Genomic DNA, 13,021 nt, shown 5'->3' with positions numbered 1-13,021 from the left:
AGCACCGACCCTTGGGGAACACCCCACTTAACAGTGCCCCATTGGGACTGAACATCACTACCACTCTCAATATTGTGGAGAATTACCTTCTGCTTTCTATTCTTAAAGTAAGAGGCGAACCAATTGTAAGCTACTCCCCTTACTCCATAATGGTTCAACTTCTGCAGTAATATTTTGTGGTCAACACAGTCAGAAGCCTTCGTTAAATCAAAGAAAACACCTAACATTCACAACCTTTTATTTAATCCGTCCAGAACCTCACCGAGAAAAGAGAATATAGCATTTTCAGTTGTTAAGCCATTTCTGAAACCAAACTGTACATTTGACATCAAATTATGTGAATTTAAATGCTCCAGTAACCTTGTATATACAACCCTCTCGATAACTTTAGCGAAAACCAATGGCATAGAAATAGGTCTATAATTGTCAACATTATCCCTGTCTCCCTTTTTATAAAGTGGCTTCACTACCGAGTACTTTAATCGGTCAGGAAACCGACCACTTCTAAAGGAAAAGTTACAGATATGGCTAAGTACTGGGCTAACATACATAGAACAGTACTTCAGTATTCTGCTAGATATCCTGTCAGATCCATGAGAGTTCTTGGTCTTTAGTGATTTAATTATTAACTCAGTCTCCCTCTTGTCAGTATCATGGAGGAGCATTTCAGGTAACAGTCTCGGAACACTTTTTTCTACGAGCGCTATATGATTCCCTGTTGGGACTAGGTTTCTATTTAGTTCACCTGCTATATTCAGAAAGTGATTATTAAATACTGTACATATATGTGACTTATCATTAACACGGACATTCCCACTATGCACTGATTCTATGTCCTCGACCTGTCTCTGTAGACCAGCCACTTCCTTTATGACTGACCATATGGTTTTAATTTTACCCTGAGACTTAGCTATTCTATCTGCATACCACATACTTTTTGCCTTCCTAATAACTTTTTTAAGCACCTTACAATACTGTTTGTAATGGGCTGCTGCATTTAGATTGTGACTATTTCTAATGTTCTGATATAATTGCCACTTTGTTCTACAAGATATTCTTATCCCTTTAGTCAGCCACTCCGGCTGCCTGTTTCTGCTAGTACCCTGTTTTGAACGTTTTAATGGAAAGCAACTTTCAAAGAGCATGAGAAAAGTCTTGAGGAAAGCATTATATTTATCATCTACTGTATCAGCACTATAAACATCTTGCCGCTCTTGTTCCTTGATAAGGTTTACAAAGGTCTCTATAGCAACTGGATCAGCTTTCCTAAAAAGTTGATAACTATATTTAACATGTGTTGCAGCACAAAAATCTTTTAGAGTTAAAATTTGTGCATCATGATCTGAAAGGCCATTCACCTTTTTGCCAACAGAATGTCCTTCTAGTAATGAGGAATGAACAAAAATGTTATCTATGGTTGTTCTACTGTTCCCTTGCACTCTCGTTGGAAAGAATACGGTTTGCATAAGATTATATGAATTAAGAAGGTCTACCAGCATCCTTTTCCTTGCACAATCACTTATACAATTAATATTGAAGTCACCACATATAACTAACTTTTTGTATTTCCTATAAAGTGAACGAAGAACCTCCTCTAGCTGTAGCAAAAGTGTTGTGAAATCAGAGTCCGGGGATCTATAAATAACAACAGTAAGAAGATTAGCTCCACTAAATTTAACCACACCTGCACAACATTCAAACACCTTTTCAGTGCAGTACTTTGAAACATCAATTGACTCAAATGGGATACCGTTTTTCACATACATGGCTATTCCCCACACCGCAAAGAGCTCCTAGAAAAGCTGCCAGCCAACCTGTATCCTGGTAAAGGAAGCCTCTGAATTATCTCCTTAGTTAAGAAGTGTTCAGATATACCAATAATTTCAGAGTCAACATCTATAAGCAGTTCACTAACTTTATCTCTGATACCTTGTATATTTTGATGAAATATACTAATTCCCTCATTTACCGGATACCTAAGCCTTGTCGAAAGTGGTTTCTTTGTTAGAGAGACTTCCCTTAAGCAGGAATACCTGTCAGCTAACTTCAATCTAAAAAAGGTACAGCTGTAACACCCACAACTACCGGAATTTTCCCATGAGTGATCCCACCACCCCCACCTATGCTGTCACCTATAAGCTTTGCCTACCTCCCCTTTCCATACCTGTTGAGGTGCAGGCCATGTCTAGTGAAACCCATCCTGCTGATAGACTCCACCGACACCACTGAAATGTGACTCATGCCTTCTGTCATCAGCGCGCCCCCAAGTCTCATGTTATTACGCCTGATGGCTGTATTAAGATGAGGCCGATCATGATGCTGAAACAGTTCCACAAAATGCACATTCGTGTTGCCAGTCTGAGTGGCTATCTTTTCCAGGTCACCATCTATATCATACTCCCCATCCCTGTCAATACTATTACCTGCCCCACCCACAATCACTACCTGATCCTCTTTAGTAAAATCCCTACATAACCTCCCTATGTTAACAGTCACCTGAGCCAATCCTGCATTAGGCTTCACAATGCTGGTGACCTGGTACTCACTCCCCAACACTTCCTGCAACTGCTGGCCTACACCTCTACCATGAGAACTACCTAACAGCAGAACCTTCTTCTTTCTCTTAGACTTTGCAACTGTCCTAGCCACCGCAACTGCTGAGGTCTGCTGCACACTTCCTACATCTAGAGCTACTAGAGATTCCTCTCCACTAGACTCTGACAGTTGGTCATATCTATTGCAAACACCAATAGTAAAACTATCTGCAAATCTCCTTCTCCTAGCAGATCTCTTGCTAACAGCCAGCTCCCATTCCCCAACCCCCTTCTCCCTCCTCATTCTATCTAACTTCTCCTGTGTGTTTTTCAACTACACCTGAAGGGCACAGATCTTATGCTCCTGCCCCTCTATCAACTTACTCTTGATACATAACCTGCAGTTCCAGGAGAGGATGCCCAATGGCTTCCCCACTGCATTCCTCCCCCCCCCCCCCCCTCCCAGTGAAAATACTTCGAACAAGTCTCACACTGCAATCCACTACTCACGAACCTACGGCAAAGCCCACACTTCTCACTCATGGTAAAATTTTACAGCTATTGAAACAAGAAAACAACTTTATCTAAGTTCTGCTACTACAATAATAAGATGTTAAAAACTGACTACAATAATCACAAACTTGCTCTATAAGGGAAGTAACTACTATTATTGACAGTATTAATCAGCAACAAATGAGAGTATAACAAAAGACTAACACAGAAAGAAAATCAAACGTCTAATGACACAGTAATGAAACTGAAAGCAGTTCTCAAAAATTTCTTCTGAAATTATTTCACCAGAAAACACCAAGAACACCGTTTGAAGACTACTAAAGTTCCTAAGTAAACCACTATACACAAACAATTAATTAGTACTTAGCTCTCGATGCGCTGCTACAGCTGCAACTGGTCAGCGCGGAATGTAAACACGGGTAAGAGGTTAAGTTGCTCGATACGAAACACTCACAAATATCAGGTCACAACACGAGAAAGGCAGAGGTGAATGAAGAAACCACTAATAAGTCACTTATACAGTAAATATTATCACAAAAACCATTAAAATTTATATCTGAAACCTAAAAATATATGAAAACTTAGAGAGCAATCTCACACGCAGTCACGCGCTTATTTTAGCAAATAATTTGAAAACTATTGAGTTAATGTTTTTTATATGAAACTGAGGCTACATACAAATTTTCATCTTTCTGAGTTTAATATTTGGTGCCTTCAATTTTTCATAAAAATACCAATTTCGACCAAAATATTGAACCGGTCAAGTTGAGCTTTTGATTGTGACATACATTTGCACATTCTGAACAATTTTTAGCTTTCTAGCAACATTATTTAGTGCCACCTATTTTTTTCTTAAAATCACATATTTAGCAAAATTTATATATCTTATCATTCTGAAGTATATAAACTGAAGCATATACTGACAAAGTTAGGAAAAGCTATTTCAATTTTTAATTTCACTCGTAGATTATGGTGCAATACTTTGTATGCTATGCTCTGGCATGTTATGATGACATGGCACTAGTAAAAGTGAACTGGGTAAGTCCTGACACACTTGCTTGCCTCTGTATCTCTCTCAATGATATAGCACTTGTTTCATCACAACGTAGCGTACACCTTACGCCATGTGTTGCCAAACTGCTTTGGAACATCTTGAGATGTCTGCATATTTTTGATCTTAATACTTACATAATTACAATGGTATTTTTAGATCAAAATATTTTTTACATATGTAAAACATTACTATTTGTTATACAGCTTTATAACGAACACTGCTACTTGCTGTATATCTAACAGATATATAGCTAATATCTAACAGATATTTTCAATCCCTGAATCTAGATTTCAGATAGATTCTCTATTCTTGCTTTGTGTCAGGTGGGAACTCAATGAATTTCTTACCACAAAAGTATATAACTCCAGACGTAAACCTGGACAAGGAGGCAATGTGTACATGAAGACTATTTTTGTATCTTGTATTTTGACTGTGCATAACACTGTTCAGCTGAAACTGATTTTTGTCATCAGCAACAATAACCAAGATGCAGTAAGTATATTGGTGAGTGAGTGCGAAAATTTCAGTGTCTTCGAAAAGGCGTAGATGCAAGGTGTTCGGTTACCTATTTATCACAGAATTCTTACTGCTTGCTTCTGATGAATAAATGGTTTATTTACTTTAGGTGCAGTGCCCCAGAACCATCATGACATCAGATTTGGGTGAGAAACCATTACAGTTTTTACTGTACAATTACAGTTATCTGATGAACGTAAGCTGCATTTTCATAAATTGCCATCAGTTTAAACTTTGTGTTTCCACAATGCAGACATATTACAATGTATGAATCACAAGCAGAAACCTACACTGCAAGCTATAAAGACTATCATTTAAGTAGCAAGTACTTTCAAAATAACATTATGACCATACTAAACATTAAACATGGTAAGGGTTCATCCTATATGGTCTAAAATGACACCCACAAAGTTACGGCATCTGGTAGAGGCTCACTATTCCTTCTAAAGCAATGTTTAGATAGCAGGATCTTCAGCCATTGTAAAACTGTATGTCATCAATTTCAGACTTTTGGTACAATATGTGACCGATTAGCAAGGTTACCATTTCAACTGATAAAACAACTATGCATTATGTGAGTTTTCAGTGGAGCCACAAGAGATCAACCATACACAATTAGCAAAGTGCTGACACCCTACAGTTGCATGAAATCTTTCAACTGCACACTCCTTTTGACACATCTGAATCTTCTGTCAAGTGATGTCTCTCTTTCAATAGAAAATTCAATAAGCTGCACTTGTTGCCAACAAGTCAACTTATTCTTCCACCCACATTTGATGATTGTTAGTTCTTAGTTTGTGACAATGTTATGAAAAGGATAGTTGCTACTCACCATATAGCAGAGATGCTGAGTCGCAGATAGGTACAACAAAAAGTCCATCAGAAAATTAGTGTTCGGCCAACAATGTCTTTGTCTGAGATAGAAAACCTCTCTCTCTCTCTCTCTCTCTCTCTCTCTCTCTCTCTCTCTCATTGATGCAAACGCAACTCGCATGCACGTGACCACAGTCTCTCGCTGCTGAGGCCTGTCTGTCTATCTGTGACTCAGCATCTCCAGTATATGGTGAGTAGCAACTGTCCTTTTCATAATATTGTTACATTCTTCCCGGATTTTCCTTAGTTCTTAGTTTGTTATCTTAATGTGCAACCAATTACAAATTACTATAATCTGACACTATAAACAGAAACCAAAGACATGCAATTACTCACCAGTAGATAACTGATTTGTGGTCCACAGGTATACAGTGAAAATATCTGATGTCACAAGCTTTTAAGCTATTGTAGCATATAAGTCCTAGATGAGACTGACACTTGCACACCTCAACTGAAACATGAAACTGTTCGTTTTGTGTGACAAAAGCAGGAACTGTGCCTCAAGTATTATAACATTAATTTTTCTTTTTCTTTCCTTACATTAAATCTCAGAATGGGTGACTGGGGATGTAAAAGATAACATTACACAGCAAACATAAGTTATCTGAAGAAGGATGGCACAGACTGTGGAGCTGTGGATACTTTTGATATACCGGGTGATCAAAAAGTCAGTATAAATTTGAAAATTGAATAAATCATGGAATAATGTAGATAGAGTGGTACAAATTGACACACATGCTTGGAATGACATGGGGTTTTATTAGAACAAAAAAAAAAAAAAAAAAAAAAAAAAAAATACAAAAGTTCAAAAATGTCTGACAGATGGCGCTTCATCTGATCAGAATAGCAATAATTAGCATAACAAAGTAAGACAAAGCAAAGATGATGTTCTTTACAGGAAATGCTCAATATATCCACCACCATTCCTCAACAATAGCTGTAGTCAAGGAATAATGTTGTGAACAGCACTGTAAAGCATGTCCGGAGTTATGGTGAGGCATTGGCGTCGGATGTTGTCTTTCAGCATCCCTAGAGATGTCGGTCAATCACTATACACTTGCGACTTCAGGTAATCCCAATGCCAATAATCGCACGGACTGAGGTCTGGGGACCTGGGAGGCCAAGCATGATGAACATGATGGCTGAGCACACGATCATCACCAAACGATGCGTGCAAGAGATCTTTCACTCTTCTAGCAATATGGGGTGGAGCGCCATCCTGCATAAACATCGGACGTTCCAGGAGGTGTTTATCAGCCAGGCTGGGGATGATGCGATTCTGTAACATATCGGCGTACCTCTCACCCGTCACGGTAGCAGTTCCTGACGTTTTGCTGTCCAGCGCCATCTGTCGAATATTTTGTAAACGTTGTATTTTTCTTGTTCTAATAAAACCCCATGTTATTCGAAGCTTGTGTGTCAATTTTTACCTCTCTGTCTACATTATTCCGTGGTTTATTAAGTTTTCAAATTTATACTGACTTTTTGATCACCCAGTATAATTTATCCAGAAACTTGCTTAATGACTCTTGCCTACATATTGTGTCAGCTACAGAAACAGTTTAGATCTATAAACCAGGAATTCTCAATGATATATCTCGTAGACTCTTCTTGTTTTGCACACTCTGGCCAAGACTGGAGATTTTGTTACAGTACAGAGTTATAAAACAGCAAGAGCTGGACAGATAATTGAAACAATACAAAAACTTGGTATGCTAATGATAGGTGCTATTAAAGGAAAGTCCCACAACTTTAGCACAGAAACACAAAACTTCATAATTGACTCCATTGTTGCCCAAAATGCTACACCAAATATTGATAAATGTATTGTTACATCAAAAGTACATAAAATTATTTGTGTTGTAGATGTCATGCCATCAGCGAACAATGCACCTTTTTGATGGCCAAATGTTAGCTCCTCATTCATTTGTTTTCAGATACGTAAAACGCCTTTCTGTAATGAATAGATAGTACACACATTTCACAACCAGTTGTATTTATACCTGATGCACGATGTTTATCCTGTCACCTGCCACAGATGGTAACTTTCACCAGTCACTTATGTCATATTCACACATTTAATGAATTCCACAGAAAACATTAACAAACAAACAAACACAAAGTATTAAATGCCATGGAGAATCAAGGCTTTGGGGTAATATGAGCAGGTGCAAGTTGTGACTAGCTCATCTCATGATGAGTATTTTTTTTCTCTACTGACTCATAAATGTTTTATAAATCTCAGAAGTGAATACCAGTCACTTTATGCCAAATGTTTTCATTGGTTGAGGGTAACACTATTCTCACTAGTTGACTGCACTGTTGGGATTTTTCTTTGGAATGGCATCTATTTTACATCCACAAAATAAGCAGTAATGGAAATAACTTTGTGTCAATGTTCCTGTCCTTTAAGATTGATAGACTGATACTACTTCATGTTGATTTGGTTGTACAGTTGCTCACGCAGCACATTCAAAATGCTGAAGAAGTCTATAGCCCCAAGAAATGAGTAGGTATACTGGCTACAACACTGTGAAGCATAGAGCCATTGCACTTAAGGCCAAGGCTTAGGGCCTCAGGAAGAATGTTGAGAATGTGCCAGTGTTTAATAAGACAGAAAGCAGGAAGAAGTAGATCACAAACAGAAAAGCTGAAAGTAGTACAGAAAAACTGTAAAGAAGAGTATAAAAGTGTTGTCTGAAGCAATGTGGATACACTAGTATAAATACATGTGGGGAAAAATACTGTTTGATGTATGTTGGCAACCCTATACATTGATTACAGAGTAAGCTCAGGGTCCAACAGCTCTGTCTGCCATCAGAAGAGCAGATCGTAATATAACAACAGGTTTGACAGATTCAGAAGTGGTTCTGCTTGGCTTGCTTCTTCCTGATGAAGTTAATACTGCCAATGATGTAAGACGCAGGGAAGCATTAGAGCTGGATTATAACTAACTATGATAACACCATTAGCACAAGAGGTGGCAGCAAATACAAGCATGAAATTAAAGAACTCATGAAATTAAAAAACTGTAAGTCACCAGGTTCAGACAAAATATACCCTATTGTTAACCATTCCCTTCAATAAGGGCTTACTACAGGGAAGGATCCCCACAACCTGGAAAGTATCATAAGTGATAATACTAAGCAAGTATCCAGATAAGGATCTGCCTGCTCCTGAGAACTACAGACTGATATGCCTGTCGAACACTCTGGATAAGCTTCAGGAGCATCACCTGTGCAATCGGTAGCAGATCCACAGGAGCCAATATGGCTTCTGAAAAGCAAGCAATAGAGCCCTTTAAATTGTGAAAATTGTCAGTGGTTCCAGAACTATGTACATATTAGGTATCATTCTTGACACCATGGGTACTTTCACAGAGGCACCGACTTATAAAAAATATTGGGGGGGGGGGGGGGGCATATTGAGGTTCTTACCCTGGGAAATTTCCTAAATTTTAGGTGAAAAATTGTGTTTTAAAGTTTTTTTTAAGCATTTTAGAGTCATATGATCAACATTAGAACCCCAAAAACTGGACTCTTGATAACTCGACACTCCGGGAAACTCGACAAGTCCGAAACATTTTTTGGCTTTGAAAAAAGAAACAAAACATAAACAAGCATAGTATTTTCATAAAAAGCTAATTTAATTTACAGTAATAATCATGCTTATAGGTTATTACAGAGCAGTGAATATGTAGCTCTGAAAAGACTGAAATTATATTTAAATAAATCCTAAACTATCATTAAAAGAATAAAGTATTGCTGTCACACAGTAATAGCACTTTGATTAATAACTGAAATAGATAATTTGGCCCAGGGTTCATTAAATAAAAACAATATCTCAAAGTTAATGCTTTAATACAGTGAATAAAATTAATACAGTATGACTAATACTTTCAGTCAAAAAGTATGTAAATAGCGGGTTTTAATTGGGTCTTACACCATAAAAATATTTAATTATTTGAAAATAACTAATACAGTGTTATAGTAATATAGAACACAGTACTAAACTGGTACTAATATTTCGAAACTGAAAATTTAACATTATGTATGTATTTAATTCTGTATTTTATAAAGATTTTTAATATTGCTCTAAATGCCATTACTAGGACTAGAGTGTCTTTGGAAAGGTGCAAATGTCGACCGTCTGACTGGATTACTGAATATGAAGTTGTTGATGACTGGTCGGATATCCAGTTCATCCAAAACATCTTGGTGGGCATGAAGTAAAGCAAAGTTGTTCAGTCGCTCTGTCCGATTGTTGATCAGAGATATGACTTCAAATGTCTAAGGGTGCTAAATGACCATTCTGCTGTTGCTGTCGTGATTGGAACTACTCGGAGAAGCTTAATGCACTTCACTACTTCACATAACATTTCTCCAACTGCAGGCTCTTGTGTAATGCACTTTCTTACATCAAGCATGTTTTTTAGGACCAGTTGTTTTTTATTAGTGATATTGGCTAACATATTCAAATGTAAGCGCAGTCTCTCAATGTCTAGGTCATTTTTAAAAACTCAGTTGATTTTTCCAAATTTGTTTCACCTCTGTTTACTAAAAGCAAGCACACTTGTTCAACTGCAATGACCTGTGTGAGTCCAGTTGAAGCAGACAGCTCAGTAATGCAAGATTGCACTGTTTCACAAACTTTAATGTAAATAGCTTTGTAGTATTCCTTTGGGGTTTTGAAAGTGTGCGGTGAGCTGCCTTCATTGTTTTCATACTTCTTTGGTATATTTTGAATTTGAGGAAGTGAAGGCTCATCAACTTGTGAAGGTTTTTTTTATTTATTTATTTTTTATTGTTTTTAAACACAATTCCCAAAGGTTTTGAAACTATCACACCTTCCACTCAATATACAGATCAAGCCCTCATATATTTTTTTCCAGATCAGTGACACTTAGGTGAGGGCACTGAATTTTTTCTTTGACATCCTCTACTGGGTTCAATGCATGGCAATAAGGTCGTAAAAAGAAATAAGTCTTGAATTGTAACATTGCCTCAAGGTAGACTGCACATTTGTAACCTGCCTCTGTTTTGTCCTCTGGAGAAAATGTTTCAAAAAACTCTAGAAGTTCTTCAAAGTTTTTCAATATTCTCAAGATACTAGAAGCTCCCGTAGCCCATAGAGTCGGGCAGAGGGGTCATAGACCAGCTTGGTCATTGGCGCTCTCACAGTGTGTGCTTCTAGTGTTTATTAAGTCCTTGTCTAAAGCCATAATATCCCTCATAGACGTAAGATGGCAGAGAGTATCTACATCTGCCAAGTCTAAACTGTGAGCAGTGCAGTGCACATAACGCGCTTTTGGTTGTATATCCAAAACTAACATTTTTAGTCCTTTGAACTTACCTCTCATATTCGAGGCACCATCGTAGCACTGTCCTCTTAAGTTAGATTAGATTAGATTAATACTAGTTCCATGGATCATGAATACGATATTTCGTAATGATGTGGAACGAGTCGAATTTTCCAATACATGACATAATTAGGTTAATTTAACAACATACTTAAGTTAATATAACAACTTTATTTTTTGTGTTTTTTGTTTTTCTTTATTTTTTATTTTAGTTTTTCTTTTAATATTTTTTTTCTTAATTTATATCTAAAAATTCCTCTATGGAGTAGAAGGAGTTGTCATTCAGAAATTCTTTTAATTTCTTCTTAAATACTTGTTGGTTATCTGTCAGACTTTTGATACTATTTGGTAAGTGACCAAAGACTTTAGTGCCAGTATAATTCACCCCTTTCTGTGCCAAAGTTAGATTTAATCTTGAATAGTGAAGATCGTCCTTTCTCCTGGTATTGTAGTTATGCACACTGCTATTACTTTTGAATTGGGTTTGGTTGTTAATAACAAATTTCATAAGAGAGTATATATACTGAGAAGCTACTGTGAATATCCCTAGATCCTTAAATAAATGTCTGCAGGATGATCTTGGGTGAACTCCAGCTATTATTCCGATTACACGCTTTTGTGCAATAAATACTTTATTCCTCAGTGATGAATTACCCCAAAATATGATGCCATATGAAAGCAATGAGTGAAAATAGGCGTAGTAAGCTAATTTACTAAGATGTTTATCACCAAAATTTGCAATGACCCTTATTGCATAAGTAGCTGAACTCAAACGTTTCAGCAGATCATCAATGTGTTTCTTCCAATTTAATCTCTCATCAATGGACATACCTAAAAATTTGGAATATTCTACCTTAGCTATATGCTTCTGATTAAGGTCTATATTTATTAATGGCGTCATACCATTCACTGTACGGAACTGTATGTACTGTGTCTTATCAAAATTCAGTGAGAGTCCGTTTACAAGGAACCACTTAGTAATTTTCTGAAAGACAGTATTGACAATTTCATCAGTTAATTCTTGTTTCTCAGGTGTGATTACTATACTTGTATCATCAGCAAAGAGAACTAACTTTGCCTCTTCATGAATATAGAATGGCAAGTCATTAATATATAATAAGAACAACAAAGGACCCAAGACTGACCCTTGTGGAACCCCATTCTTGATAGTTCCCCAGTTTGAGGAATGTGCTGATCTTTGCATGTTACGAGAACTACTTATTTCAACTTTCTGCACTCTTCCAGTTAGGTATGAATTAAACCATTTGTGCACTGTCCCACTCATGCCACAATACTTGAGCTTGTCTAGCAGAATTTCATGATTTACACAATCAAAAGCCTTTGAGAGATCACAAAAAATCCCAATGGGTGGTGTTCGGTTATTCAGATCATTCAAAATTTGACTGGTGAAAGCATATATGGGAAATCAAGATGAACAAAAACATCTTTTAAAATACTAAACAGAACTTATGAGTCAGTGTTGGGGGTCTCATATAAGCAAATAAAGTCTTCATTGATGATTAAGGAATCATTGACAGTACGAATACAAAAGACACTTATTCATGAATCGAAGAATCACTTATAATTTCTTAGACTTTCCCGGCAATTTTGTGACATCTCGTTGAATTTGGTATACTGCCAGTGGTCTGTGTTTATCTAACACAATATTTCGACATCGTACCTCAGTGTCTTCATCAGGTGCTTCCTGTGACTGAACAACAGGCTGACCATGTCCCGTATTCATGTCTGGATGGTGTCTGGCATTCCCTATGCCACCCACTCCTGCTGCGACCGTATCAGTTGGTCACCAGATGTCCCATCTGTCCGTGCCCGCTTCCGCCATTTTCCCCGGTGGCGGCCGTATCATGGCTGTTGTGTACATAGTTCCGCGTAGTCAGCGCGTACACAACTTTCCCACTAGAGCGCGCCCTGCTAGCACAACAGCACAGGCGCAGCGCTCATCCATCTCTGCACTACGAGATGGTGCTGTATAGAGATGGACCAAATTCTGCTTCCGCCGATCCGCATATTAATATGTAAAGCTGCCAGTGAGATTGCTGCTAATGTAGAACCTTTTCTCCTCGTGGATCACACTCGCGCAGTGATACCTGAACGCGTGAGGTATTATAACGAGTGTACAGACCTCTGATTAGTCAGTCTGCATTAGTCTGT

The sequence above is a fragment of the Schistocerca piceifrons genome, chromosome 3, assembly GCF_021461385.2.
Source record: "Schistocerca piceifrons isolate TAMUIC-IGC-003096 chromosome 3, iqSchPice1.1, whole genome shotgun sequence".
NCBI classification, from domain to species: Eukaryota; Metazoa; Arthropoda; class Insecta; order Orthoptera; family Acrididae; genus Schistocerca; species Schistocerca piceifrons.
This window is presented reverse-complemented; position numbering follows the sequence as displayed.